Here is a 15,500-nt window from a genome sequence, read left to right as displayed (position 1 = left end):
CAGGCTTAGCGCATGACTGGTGCTAAGCTCAAATCCTCTAACTCGCACAATGTCGCAGATTCAGAGCCTGTCTTATGCAGAATTAGGGTACACAATTTTTAGCTAGCAGTACAAAATTCCAGAGCAAGTACACCATAGTGCTAATTTCGAGATACAAGCTCTAGAGGCAGCAAGAGAAGCAGCTTTGCAGAGAAGCCTAGGGTTCTTCAATTAGAGAGATATTAATGAGCTATAAAGTGATTGTGATGTTCTGAGAAGAGGAGTAGGGATCCTCCTTCTTGTGTAAGGATCAATTATTCTATACTCTCAATCTCATTTGTGTTAGGGTTTTTCTGTAATGGCTGGCTAAACACCCTTGTTGGGGATTTCTAAAGAATAACTGATGTAATTACTTTAATATCTAATTAATTGTATTTTATGTCTTCAATGCTTAATTTCTGCATGCTCTTGATCTGATCACCCATTTGTGTGTACAGTCAGGTGACTTTAGCATTGGGAAATGTACTATTGCCTTAGAGCTTGATAGAAGCAGGACTGAATAACCACATTACCAGGGGTGGATTATTGGGGTTTTGGTTTTCTGAATATGTTGTTACGATAATGCTTTTTAAGTTAAGCCTAGTCTTACAAGAGGGATCTGCGGACGAAGCTTAGGTTAAACTAGTCTAAACTTACGAGGGATCGAGGTTTAGTATTTTAGGCTACAGCATAGAACACAAAAGCATGATTGATTAGAGAAATATCTGCATATGCATCATCTTGTTTTTTAGAAAAACCCAACGCTTTTTACCTATTGCTGCCAACTTTTACTTACTTGCATTTACTGTTTTTACCATAGAAGTAGTTTATTTCTATTTTTAACCATCGTTTATCAATGTTGTTCCAACAATGGCTTACTTCTGAATAAAACTTTGTCTAATAAGCAAGTTCCCTGAGTTCGATATTCAGATCACTCCGTTTTAATTTTAAATACTTGATGACCCGGTGTGTTTTCCAGTGTTTCATTTCCCTTGAATATATTTGTTGAAAATTGGAGAAAAATGAACCATATGGGAAAATGAACAAAGTATTTATGGCGCCGTTGCCGGGGAACTTAATTCATTAGAAGAGTTCAATTCAGGTTTACGACATTGCTTTATATTTTTCTCTTTGATTCATTGATTCTTTTTGTTCATATTTTAGTTACTGCACATTTTATTGTTCTTTTGAACTGGATAATTGTTGTTCTGTTTCTCTTGTATGCAAATAAGATCTACTACAGGTGATTTGATCCCCATCGATTTGGAGATTAACACTACTTGCAGGAGGCGCAACGTAGAGAGAATTAGGAAATTTTTGCAAGACTTGGAAGCAGCAGCAACTCCAGAAGAAGAACCTCGATCTTCCGAGGCATCTTCTAGCTTTCCTATTCCAGGGAAATCTTATACAGATTTAATTGAAGAAGTTATTATGGCTGAAGAGCCAAGAAGAGTGACTCTAGAAGATTACTCAAGTTCCACTCTGCCGCAATTTTTTACCAGCATTGCACAACCAGAGGTTCAGGCATAAACAATTACACATCATCCTTTTCTGATACAGCTGATTCAAAATAATTTGTTTCATGGTCTACCAAATGAAGACCCATACGCACACTTGGCCACTTACATTGAAATATGCAATACTATTCAATTGGCTGGTGTGCCTGAAGATGCAATTCAATTGAGTTTGTTTTCATTCTCATTGTCTGGAAAAGCTAAGAGGTGGCTTCACTCATTCAAAGGCAACAGTCTTAAGACTTGGGATGAAGTGGTTGAGAAATTTATGAAGAAGTATTTCCCGGAGTCTAAGACTGCAGAAGGAAAAACAACCATCTCTTCTTTTCACCAATTTCCAGATGAATCCCTGAGTGAGGCCTTAGAAAGATTTTGTGGTCTATTGAGAAAGACACCCACTCACGGATTCTCAGAACCGATTCATCTCAACATTTTTATTGATGGGTTAAGGCCACAGTCCAAGCAGTTATTAGACACTTCTACTGGGGGAAAGATAAAGTTGAAAACCCCTGAAGAAGCCATGGATCTTATTGAAAATATGGCTGCAATTGACATTGCTATTCTTAGAGATAGAGCCCACATACCAACAAAGAAAAGCCTTTTGGAACTTACATCACAAGATGCATTGTTGGCACATAACAAGTTGTTGTCCAAGCAATTGGAAGCATTGACCGAAACACTAAGTAAGTTGCCAACTCAAATACATTCTGCGCAATCTTTACCATCTACTATTTTGCAGGTTGCAGGGTGTGCCATCTGTGGTGGAGCTCACAATTCTGGCTGCTGTATCCCCAATGAAGAACCAACTCATGAGGTCAATTATATGAGGAATCAGCCAAGACAAAATTTCAATGCAGGTGGATATTCCGGATTTCAGCATGGCCAACCATATAATTCACAGCAGGGACAGTGGAGGAATCACCCTGGAAACCAGTTCAACAAAGACCAGGGTGGTCCATCTAACAGACCAAAACAACAAGGGCCTAGTCTCTATGATCGAACAATGAAGCTGGAAGAGACTCTAGCTCAATTTATGTAGGTATCTATATCAAACCATAAGAGCACAGAGTCCGCCATAAAGAATTTGGAAGTCCAAGTGGGACAACTGACAAAACAGTTGGCGAATAGGCCGTCAAGCAGATTTAGTGCTAACATTGAGAAGAATCCGAAGGAAGAATGTAAAGTTGTAATGACAAGGAGTAGAATGGAAATTCAGGCTGATGAAGGTAGAGCTAAAGAGAAGGTGCAGGGATATAAACAATTGTTGGCAGCTGAGCTGGCACTGGAACCAGTTTCTGATTTTGTTGAACCATAGGAAGTTGTGGAAGATGAAGATGACCAATAGGGGAGAGAGATACCAACAAAAGAGAGTGAAATAGGAATAAAGATGAAGGAAGAACAAGAAAAACAAAAAGAAAATGAAAAAGAAAAAGAAGAAATAGAAAAAGAAAAAAATCAGAAAAATGAAAAAGAAAAAGAGAAGGTTGATGAGGAGAAAAAGAAGAGCACGAGTGAGGTTTCAAGAGAGAAAAAAAGAGAGATTACTTCAGCTGATGGCAAGGAAGTACCATATCCATTGGTACCTTCCAAGAAGGATAAAGAGTGACACTTAGCTAGATTTCTTGACATCTTCAAGAAGCTGGAGATCACTTTGCCTTTTGGAGAAGTTCTCCAACAGATGCCACTCTATGCCAAATTTTTAAAAGACATGCAGACAAAGAAGAACCGGTATATCCACAATGACGCAATAGTGGTGGAAGGTAACTGTAGTGCAGTCATTCAGCGCATCCTTCCCCCAAAGCACAAAGATCCTGGAAGTGTCACTATACCGTGTTCCATTGGCGAGGTTGTTGTGGGTAAAGCTCTCACAGACTTGGGAGCTAGTATCAATTTAATGCCTCTCTCCATGTGCCGGCGACTTGGAGAAATAGAGATAATGCCCACACGCATGACCCTCCAGTTGGCTGATCGCTCCATCACAAGACCATATGGAGTGATCAAAGACGTTTTGGTTAGGGTCAAACATTTGATCTTTCCAGCTGACTTCGTAGTGATAGACATTGAAGAAGATGCTGACATTCCCCTAATTCTTGGAAGACCTTTTATGTCCACCGCAAGTTGTGTGGTAGACATGAGGAAGAGGAAACTACAAATGGCCATAGAAGACCAGCAAATCAGTTTTGATATGTTTCATGAAGAGAAAGCTTTGCCTGACCAAAATGTTTGTTTGAAGGTGAATATGATGGAGGAAAAGAAACTAGAGAAGAAGGTTCTGGAAGTTGGAACCTTGTTGGACCTAGGATACCAGGATGATGCGTCAAGCTAGTGACTTTAAAAGAGAGCTTACTGGGAGGCAACCCAACTTTTCTTTCCCTTTTCTCTTTTTCATTCTTATCTCTTGCATGTAGTTAGGATAATTGCTTGTGATTATGATTAATTTTGCAGCTTGTTTAGTAGTGAATAAGGGGGTTTTTAAGCCTAGGTGAAGAGATGGATAGAAAAGACTTAGAAATTTTTTTTTCAGTTGTCCATCCGCTAAGCGCAACCCTTGCGCTAAGCGCCATGTCTTCACGCACTAAGCCAAAGCTTCCTCGCGCTAAGTGCTTAGACCCCTGGCTAGTTGGCTGAATAGTTTAGCTAAGTGCACATCACTGCGCTAAGCCCAGCATCTTCACTAGAAGTAAACTTCAAGCAGTGGGCTTAGCGGAGATGATGCGCTAAGCGCCACTTCTTCTCTGCAAAAATTTATTGTAGCAGCGCTAAGCGCGCTGTCCTGAGCTAAGCCCTAGATCCATTTTGGAATTGAGCTTTCATAGTTGGGCTTAGCTGCAAGATGCGCTAAGCGCCAATCCCTTACTATTTTTGAATTCTTGGAAGTACGCTTAGCGTGCTTGTTGCGCTAAGCTTGAACTACTCTCTGTAAGTTGAAATGTGATTGCATGCTAAGTCTTACATCTCAGGCTAAGCACATATTGCAAAAAAAATTGTGTTGTAGAAAGCACTAAGCGCCACTTGCTGCGCTAAGCCTAAGATGCTCACTGGAATTTGAAACCTCAAGTTAGGCTTAGCGCTAGGTTAGGCGAAGCACATGCTTACTCAGAAATCAAACGTTTCACTAACGCGCTAAGCGCGCCATACGAATTTTAGTTTTTAAAACCAGAGGCTGAGGCATTTTGGGTGCTACCTTTACACCAAAGCTTTTGCCTTTGCTAACCCTGAGCTTTTGCACTTTCTACTGTATGGTGAAACCTACTTGTCTGCATTGTTCTTGCTTCATTCTACATTGCAATCATAATCCAAGTAAGTGAGTACATTTTCAATTTCATTTTCTTAGTGTAGATGATTTCATGCTTTCTTAGTTAGTAGTGTCTTAAGTTAGGGTTTTTAGTTTGAGGGTTAGTCATTTTAGGATTTTAGGTAACTTAAAAGCTCATTAGGGGCAATGTGGCTGAAAGGGGCCAAGACCCCTTCATTCTGCTGAGAATAGCGATGAACGCGCTAAGCGCGCCTGCTGCGCTTAGCCTGTTCATCTCATCTGAGAAAATTTATGGATTTCCAGATGATTGCGCTAAGTGGAGCATGTCGTGCTAAGCGCGTTCATCCCTGCTGATGAATGAAAGCGATGAACCCGCTAAGCGTGTCTGTGCACTAAGCGGGACTAATGTTTCAGACATTAGAATTTTTGAAATTTTGTCTCAGCGCTAAGCCTGATCTGTCAGGCTAAGCACCAATATGCTTCTGTTAGTCAGTCCTTTGAATAAGGCTAAGTGCAGTTGCTGCGCTAAGCCCTTGTTGTGTATCAAGGAGGTTGAGCTAAGCGCACCCTGCTGTGCTAAGCTCAACTTTCTCACTATTTTTGAGTTTTTGTGGTTAGGTTAAGCGTGCCCTGTGTGCTAAGCCTAAGGGTCATTCTGATGAGGCTGAGCTAAGTGCGCCATGCTACGCTAAGCCCAGACCCTCTTCTATTTTGAAAATTGTAGATTTAGGCTAAGCTCAGCATGCTGTGCTAAGCCTAATCTACAGAAAAATATTTTTTGTATCTTTAGGCTAAGTGTGCGTCTGCTGCGCTTAGCCCATGAGTAAAATTTTATAAGGCGTGCTAAGCCCAGCCGTCTGAGCTAAGCGCCCAGTTAAATTTTTGGTTTTATTTTTCTGTTTTGTTGAAAATAACCCTGATTAATGTTGTTGTTTGATCTTATATTTTCAGATGCATCAAAGAAGAGAAAGGCACCTGCCACACCTTCCTAGGTCCGATATGACCGATCCTGGTTCACTTCTCCTGATTCATATCTCTCCAGCACTTATATTTGAAGACATAATGCCATCAACACCAGCCATGGAGCCAGAGAAGCCCATTCTTCAGGATACACCAGCTGCTCCAGTGCTGGATTTAAATGAAGATCAGCCACAGGATGAGCAGGATGTTTAAATTCTATTTTGTTTTAATTTCTGCAAATCATGAACAATTTAGTTATTAGTTATTTAGTTGCTTTATGTTTCAGTCATTTAAATTCCAATTATTTTAGTGTTGATTGCTTGTACAAAAAGCTTGTTTGAACAGTGAACTAATTGATTATGATATTCAGCGGTGTGATTTCTTATGAATGAGGTGTTTGTGATTGATTTGAATGAGAAAATGTATGAATTGAGTGGATGGGAATGTATAGATTTTGTTTGATCAAGCTTGCAGCCATTAGAAGAAAAAAAAACATGTGATTAGAAGTATGATTGAAAATGTTAATCAGTTTGTCAGATTGATTGTGAAGGAATGCATTGACCGTATCCCGGTGAGAGTGTGATCCTTAAATTTTGAGAGAAATGACTATCATTTAGTACTGATTTTTGCATGAATCTCTTAAGTATGGATTGAATGCATGAATTGAGGATGATGAAGGCCATGTTTTGATTGTGATTGCTACTTAGCCAAAAGGCTGACCTTGTGCTTGAATGATTTATCCCTTGCACCCTGTTTGAGCTAAATGAATTATTGATTGATTGAACCTTAAGCCTATACAATGTTATCTCCTGCTACCTTGTCTTAGGTTGTAGGAGAGCATCATCCACAGAAAGCTTGGTTCAAAGTAAATTTGTCCCAAATTTGGGGAAGTAATTGCTAAGGTAAATTTATTCCAAAATTTGGGGGAAATACTGGGTAAAGAAATAAAATGGTCAAAACAGAGTAGCATATACACACTGTTTTCTGTATAAAAAAAACTGCAAGTATAAATAAAAATGTATAAAAGTGTGTGTGCTGCAAATCAAATCAATGGAAGCTAAGTGCTTAAATAAAAGGCAAGTATGGGGTAGGAATGAATAAAAAAGTAAAGGTTTATCTATGGATGAATGTTCTCCTAGAATCGAAGCTTTTGAATCCTAGAAAAACCATGATTTGTTGGCAGCCCAACCTCATTACAAGCCTAGAAAGTCCTTCGGATTCATTTTGTGTGTTTATTTTTGTATGGTATGAGATGATATGCAAAAGTTGGGACTTGTGTTAGTTGTTTATAATGGAATGAGCCTAAACACTTGAGCTTGAGTGAAACAATGACTGTGAGGCTTTGGTTGATGATTCTTTCCTTGATATCTACCATTCTCACTAGCTTATTTCAATTGTGACTCTAATTCATATGTTCCTATCTTTGAAAAGTTGCATGTTTGTAAAAAGCAATTGATTGAAGCATTCCATGAAATTCATTTCATATGATTGAATTTCTCTGTGAAGCAAACACCATTTGGATTGACCACTGTATTTTGTCACTTAAGGACAAGTGAACTGTTCTTTCTTTGCTTGAGGACAAGCAAAACTGTGAATTTGGGGGAGTTTGTTTGTCGTCTTATACGACTAACTTTTGTATAGAAAACATTTTCCAAAACTTGTATAGTTTCCCCAATTTATAGTTGTTTTGTAGGGATTTGTAAATAAATCTTGTTTTATTGTTCTAGCTATCGCTAGAGTATCTCCCATGTGATTTAATGATAAAATTTGCACAATATCAGGTCAAAAGAGACTAAAATCTTGAGGTGCTAAAGGGAGCAGTTGCGCTCAGCTCACCATTTGGGCTAAGTGCGCATCCAACGCTAGGCATAGCTTCAGCGCGCTTAGCACGACAGAAGAATCTGGCAGAGCATAAATATCAAGGCCGCATGCTAAGCGCGAGATCCGCTCGCTAAGCGCGACTAACTCGTGCTAAGTGCGAGGGTGGCACTAAGCACAACATCGCGGATTCAGAGCCTATTTAAAGCCTGTCTTGTGCAGAATTAGGGTACACAATTTTTAGCAAGCAGTACAGAATTCCATAGCAAGTACACCACAGTGCTAATTTCGAGATAGAAGCTCTGGAGGCAACAAAAGGAGCAGCTTTGCAGCGAAGCCTAGGGTTCTTCAATTAGAAAGAGATTAGTGAGTTGTAGAGTGATTGTGAGGTGCTGAGAAGACAAGGAGGGATCCCGCTTCTTGTGTAAGGAACAATTATTCTGTACTCTTAGTCTCATTTGTGTTAGGGTTTTTCTTTAATGGCTGGCTAAACACCCTTGTTGGGGATTTCTAAGGAACAACTGATGTAATTACTTTAATATCTAATTAATTGTGTTTTATGTGTTCAATGCTTCTTTCAATGCTTAATTTCTGCATGCTCTTGGTCTGATCACCCATTTTTGTGTACAATTAGGTGACTTTAGCATTGGAAAATGTATTGTTGCCTTAGAACTTGATAGAAGCAGGACTGAATAACCATATTACCAGGGATGGATTGTTGGGGTTTTGGTTTTCTGAATATGCTGCTATGATAATGCTTTATAAGTTAAGCCTAGTCTTACAAGAGGGATCAAGGTTTAGTATTTTAGGCTACAACATAGAACACAAAAGCATGATTGATTAGAGAAATATCTTCATATGCATAAGCTTGTTTGTTAGAAAGACCCAACGCTTTTTACCTATTGCTGTCAACTTTTACTTACTTGCATTTACTGTTTTTACCATAGAAGTAGTTTATTTCTATTTTTAACCATCGTTTATCAATGTTGTTCCAACAAAGCCTTACTTCTGAATAAAACTCTGTCTAATAAGCAAGTTCCTTGAGTTCGATACTCGGATCACTCCATTTTAATTTTAAATACTTGACGACCCGGTGCGCTTTTCAGTGTTTCATTTCCCTTGAATATATTTGTTGAAAATTGGAGAAAAAGGAACCATATGGGAAAATGAATATGTGCCCAAGTGTTCTACTAGAAACTTGCTTGTGTGAAGCCCATGAAGGTGGGTTGATGGGGCATTTTGGGGTCCAAAAGACCTTAGATACATTGAAAGAACATTTTTATTTGCCTAACATGAAGAAAGATGTGCAGAAATTTTTTGAGCGTTGTATTGTTTGCAAAAAGTCCAAGTCAAAGGTAATGCCTCATGGTTTGTATACCCTTTACCAATTCCGGATTCTCCATGGATTGATTTATCAATGGACTTTGTTTTAGGGCTACCTAGAACAAGTAATGGTAAAGATTCCATATTTGTTGTTGTTGATAGGTTTTCTAAAATGGCTCATTTTATTCCTTGTAGGAAATTTGATGATGCTAATCATGTGGTAGATTTGTTCTTCAAAGAAGTGGTGAAGGGTACTGTTTTCAAACATATTACGAGGGGGTACTATTTTTTACGTCTGCATGCAAGCCAAATCGTCCTGCACGCTGGCGATTTCACAAGGGAAGGGCACGTGGCTTCTCGCCACTGCCACTGGCAACAAAGCCAGTGGTTATCGCCACTTCCATTGGCGAGTCTAGCATGGACCAAACTCGCTGGTTTGACTGGCGAGTCCAGTATACGTAGGTGCACAGGCTAGTTGGGGCTGGCGCAGGGGTGCAGGGCACAAGAGTTGCAGAGGGAATTGCCATTATGACTAGCGACTTGTGCTTCGGGTATCGCCACTGGTGCTGGCGATTTGTGCTTCGTGAATTATAACCCCCCCCCCCCTCTCAAACGATAGCAAGCACACATTTTTCCTTTACGCTTTACACTTATGCTGGTGGCGAGAACTTTGGATTTCCTTTACGCTTGTGGTGCTAGTGGCGAGAACCTTTGGTGCATTTTCAGTTTTGTCAAAAGTTGGTATGTTATTTAATATTTTTTGTATTTTATTTATTTAGTTGTTTGTGTTCTAATAATTAAATTAGTTGTTTTAGATATTATAAAGTTTTTATGTAATAGAATAGTTTTAGGTATTGTAAGTTATTAGTTTTGTATAACTTATTTTTTGTTCTTAGTTTTATATGGTAGATTAGTTTTAGTTTTATATATTACGGTTAGTTTTAGTTATTGTAAGTTTGATATGTTATGTTAATTAGTTTTAGTTCTTAGTTATCTTAGTTAGTTTTAGTTGTTAGTTTTATATGGTACATTAGTAATAGTTTTAGTTTTATATGGTACGTTAGTTTTAATTTTAGTTTTAGTTATTGTAAGTTATTAGTTTTATATGTTAGTTTTAGTTTTGTATGCTATGTTAGTTTTAGTTTTAGGTATTTTAAGTTATTAGTTTTTGTCATACCCTAATTTCGTCCGGGGATTATTATTTGATGATATAGAACCTTTGATTGGCCGCTTTGAGATACTTGGCACCCTTTGTTGCACAATAAGTGAAGTCCCGAGACGTGCCGAAAATCAAAAGGAAGCAGGCTTACGCGATCCGTGAAAATTCCGTAATGTGACGAAAATCGAAAGGAGGTGTTTTTCGCAATCCGTGAATTTTCGTAACTTCTTCGAAAGCTAAAAAAGAGTAAATACATAATCCGTGAAGATTCATAACCTTGCAGAAGGAAAATAAGTATCGTTACGAAATTCGTAAAGTTTCGTAACGTTACGGAAAAAGAATTACCAAAAAAAGGTAAAGGGATGTATTTAGTAAAATGGGGGGTGCAAATAGTAATTTTCGAATCTGGCCCCTTCTAGAGTTTCTGGGCAATTTCTTGCTTAAGGTTGCCCCCCATTTTGTTGAAAAATGGGATTCCGGGGCTTCCGGGACACCCGTAATGCTTCCGTAAAATTCTCATAACCCTAAATAAGAATATTTAACCTAATACGGGTGAGAGGGAAGAGAAAAAAAGAAGAAAATTAAGTCCTATATGCTTCCGTAACTTTTCCGTAAATTACGAAAGAAGGGGGGTGAACTTATCAAAATTGGTGGGGGTGCAAATAGCAATTTTGAAATTTTGAGTTGGGCCTTCTAGAATGTTGTTTGGAGCTGGGTTGCTTCCGCGCCTGGGCGAGCTGGGCGGCAACCTCCTCCCCCTTTTTCCTATAAATAGGCTGATGGGGGTTGTTCTAAGGAGCTCGAAGGCCCCTGGTGAGGTATTTCAGCTGTTTTGGGTTAAAAAAATTGTTTCCGTGAAGAAAATCCAAGCCGAGGTGCTTCCGTAACGCTTCTGAGAGGTTTCCGTAAGCAAATCCGTGAAGGTTTTCCTCCGTTATTCATCATTCTTCGTTTTCTTCAGTCTTCAACGGGTAAGTACCTCAAACCGAGCTTTTCAATTCATTCTATGTACCCGTGGTGGTCCACATTTTGTTTCATGTATTTTTATTCTCGTTTTCATTCGCTTTCTATACCCCCTTTTGACGTGCTTCAGTCATTTATTTGAGTCATTTCTCGCCTAATCTAAAAATAAAATAAATTTCCACCGATCATTTGAATTGTATCATCCGTTAATTTCGGTTAAAATGAATTCTGACCGTTCGGTCGTGCCGTAACCACGTTGGAAATAAAAAAAGAGGTAAAATAATGATATAATAATCAAAAAATATCTTTTAGTAAAATGAAGCACAAAAATCAATTGGATGTTTTCTCTTTGAGATTTCTCATTCTTAATTGAATTGACTAATAACTAAAGCGAAACTAAGGCTAAAATCAACTCGCCTAGTCAAGCTCGTCCACAAAAAATAGGGTTTTGAAAGTTTATCATTTCAGTTTCATACCAAGTAAAATGGATCATTTTTAAGGTCCAACGCCTTAAAATGATCACCTTTCAAGTAAAAAGAATCGCTTGATTCACGCTTAAGAAGAACTACGTAGGTCTGATTTCCTCTTTGATGGAGAGTACGTAGGAGCAAGAGCCCCGCTTTTGTCGACCTCAAAAAAATAAAAAGAAATAAAAGTTAAGATAACACAATTCCACAATTCTAAAAAATAGGTTGTTGTCCTTTGAGACAAACGTGAGAGGTGCTAATACCTTCCTCAAACGTAAATACAACTCCCGAACTTAGAATTTTCATTTTGACCGGTTTCCTTCGGTTTTTCCGACGTTTTCCACAAATAAACGTTGGTGGCGACTCCGCGCATCTTTCCTCCTTTGGAAAGCGCACCCGTGAGCCTCGCCTTCGCTCGCCTGTAAAAGGGCACGTTGCGCTAGTTGGCGACTCCACTGGGGACTATTTTTGTGAGTTAGGCCTATTTTAAGGAATTGTGGATTTGTGAAACTTCGTGTGTGCATTTGTTGAACTGTGTAAAATGTAAATAACTGTTGTCTATTTCGCATTCTTTACACTGCATTCTAAGCACCCACGGGTTTGAGTAAAAAAGGGGCCCTATACCCGGGTTCATGGGAATTTAAGGAGTGGAGGTGAATCTATCATCATGCTAGGTCTCCGACTTGCTTGATAATAGTGAAACCTCGTCTAGAGCTTTCTCTCTTTATAATGTGTTGTCGCTGGTATTCCATACCGCCACAATATTATTATCTTGAGTGATGATACCTCTAGAAAACAGTCGTGTGAGTTATGAATTGTTAGGGAGTAGTTATTAGAGACCCCTAGATATTGTCCCGTAGGTTCCCAAATAGGGGCAAAGAGCAAACACGCTCCGTGCCATTCGTTCTCATGCATTTTTTGGTAAATAGCACTAGTTTATAGTTTTGCTAGTGATGTTTGGTTTCTTTAGAGTAATACGTAACCTTTTTAATACTACGTTGAGGCGCCATCATGCCCAAAACGTAGCATTAAATTTGGATATCTGCAGTCTCGTATGTGTGAATTACCCCTTTGTGTTGTTTTCTTTCCGTTTCATGCATGCGCATCTGCATCATACCGTCACACATGCGTTGTATGTGGGTCTTGTCTTTTGTCATGGGAGGCCGGAAGATCCATATCGTCTTCTTAACTGCACACATGGGGCACTGCACCCCCGAATGCGCAAGTAAGGAGAGATGATTTTCCGGACTCTCGTGTCCGTAAATGCATTCATATCATGCATCGCATAAGCATCTCTTCATGGCATCATAACGAACATATCGTTCCTACATTTGTCCGTTATCATATTCCAGCATCACATTTTGCATGAGTCATTGCATCATCATGCATATGCATTCAACAAACTTTTTTTGATCTACAAATTGCATACTAATTGTTTTCATGTTTGCTCATGCATGACCCTTGTGTTTTCCCCTACAAGACAAAAACAAAAAAGAAAGCGCAAAAATTCACGCTGCATTCTTAGTTGCATATATTCGGTACCATGAGCCAAACCATATTGGGATCATAAACCCATTTCACTTAAAAACAAAATGATTGAACATGGTACCTAATGCATGGTTAACTAAGAAAGGATGTTTCTTCGGGCATCTCAATCTCATAATTACATTTTCCATGCATAGCATGCATATTCCCGAGTCTTTCATCCCTATGAATTGTTGATGAAGTATTGGCGATCAAAATTGCCATTCCCTGGGTTATGGGGTTGAACTAAGCTCGTGCTTTTACGAAAAGGTTCATCGAGTCAAGTTGAAGTATGGAAGTAACCATCTTAAAAAAAAAAATTGGGGCAAAAGATGGATCGTGTGACATCGCTGTTTCGTCTACTGCCAAACACATTTAGGGCTGTCGATGTCCCTGTTACTTCCAGTTTCACCTTGACGAAGATGTCATGGACCATGTTGAAAATCTAAATTGATTCAACCCCATATCCTGCGTAAAAATTCACAATACTTCAACTAGGCATCATTCGCATACATCCATGTTGTTCATTGGTTGCATTGCTCATTGCATTCTTTCCTTGAAAAAAAAAGGAACTTAATCATTGTTATAAAAAAGAAAAAGAATGCACTTTACGATGCCCTCACCGAACCTAGATAGAGCTAGAGTAATGGGTGAAGTAGAGGAGGTACAAGAGAAGATGAAGGCTGACATGGAGGCCATGAAAGAGCAAATGGCCATGATGATGGAGGCCATGATGAGCGTGAAGAAGATAATGGAAGCCAATGCGGTTGCAATTGCCACTACCAGCGTTGTTGCTAAGGTGAACCTGATGTCCCCATCCGGCATCAACCAAATGAATCATCCAACCTCAGATATGGTAGGCAAAGATTTGGGAAGTACGGGCGGCCCCCATGATGTGCAAATTCAAAACGAGCACGCCTTCCCGCCATATGGCTTGCCTCTCAACTATACGCCACCCAATGTGGCGTACACTCCCAATAAAAATGCCAATAACTCCACTTCTATACCCATTGAGAGCCAACAACCCCAAACTGATCATGCACATGTCTCTTAAACCATGGGGGAGACACATGAAATTCCCCATCATAATCTAGCCGACTTCGAGCCTTGGCTCGGATATGCCACTGAAGGGCAAGCAGTTGGTGGTATACCCCTACAAAACCCTTTGGAGTGCCCTCAGCATCACCCACAACTACACCTCTTGCATTCCATAACAAGTAAAAACTCTCGTGCTATGGCAGAAATGGGAAAGTTGGATCATCTAAAGGAGAGGCTCAGGGCCATTGAAGGAAGTGAAGATTATGCCTTTGCTAACCTGGAAGAGTTGTTCCTAGTACCCAATATCATCACCCCTCCCAAGTTCAAGGTGCTGGACTTTGACAAGTACAAGGGGATTACTTGCCCCAAGAACCATCTAAAGATGTATTGTCGGAAGATGGGGGCATACGCAAAGGATGAGGAATTGTTGATACATTCCTTCCAAGAAAGTCTTACTGGGGTAGTTGTTACCTGGTACACTAACTTGGAACCTTCCCGAGTCCATTCCTGGGAGAACCTAATGGTTGCCTTCGTTAGGCAGTGTCGGTATAATGGCTTCGGATAGGATGCAACTACAAAACATGTGCAAAAAGGGGGCACGAATCCTTCAAAAGAATACGCCCAAAGGTGGAGAGACCCGGCAGCTCAAGTGGCACCTCAATGACGAAAAAATGATGACAATGATAGTAGACACATTACCAGTATTCAACTATGGAAAATGGTGGGTTACACTCCTTCAAGCTTTGCGGATTTGGTCTTCGTCGGTAAATCTGATCATCATGCTTTGATAAATGCAAAAAAAAAAAAAAAAACTAGGGCAAATGAAGAGGGTGAGAATGAGGGAGAAGCCCATGCTTTGACTGTCATTCCTATACAGCCAAGTTTCCCACCAACCCAACAATGTCATTACTCAGCCAATAAACAAACCTTCTCCTTACCCACTGCCCAGTTATCGACAAAGGCCATCCCTAAATCAACCACAAAGTCTGTCTACTACACTTCCAATGACGAACATCACCTTTAGCACAATCCAAAAACACCAACCAAGAAATGAATTTTGCAGCGAGAAAGCTTATAGAATTCACCCCAATTCCAGTGTCCTATGCTGACTTGCTCCCATATCTACTTGATAATTCAATGGTAGCCATAACCCCAACCAAGGTTCATCAACCTCCATTTCTCCAAGAATACGACTCGAACGCAATGTGTGTTTGTCATGGAGAAGCCCCGTGGCATTCCATTGAGCATTGTAGGGGCTTGAAGCGTAAGGTGCAAGGTCTAATTGATGCGGGCTGGCTGAAATTTGAGGAGAATCACGTGTAAATCCTGACATTGACAAGAGATGCCACACATGGGGCAATTTTGAAAGCTGTTGTTAGATGTCTCTAATGACTCATCAGGATTTTCAAGTTTGTACCATTATTGTAAACCACAGTTACAATGAAATGGATGAAGTTGAT

Source organism: Glycine max, chromosome 15 (genome assembly GCF_000004515.6).
Source record: "Glycine max cultivar Williams 82 chromosome 15, Glycine_max_v4.0, whole genome shotgun sequence".
Classification (NCBI taxonomy): domain Eukaryota; kingdom Viridiplantae; phylum Streptophyta; class Magnoliopsida; order Fabales; family Fabaceae; genus Glycine; species Glycine max.
Note: the sequence above shows the minus strand (reverse complement) of the source record.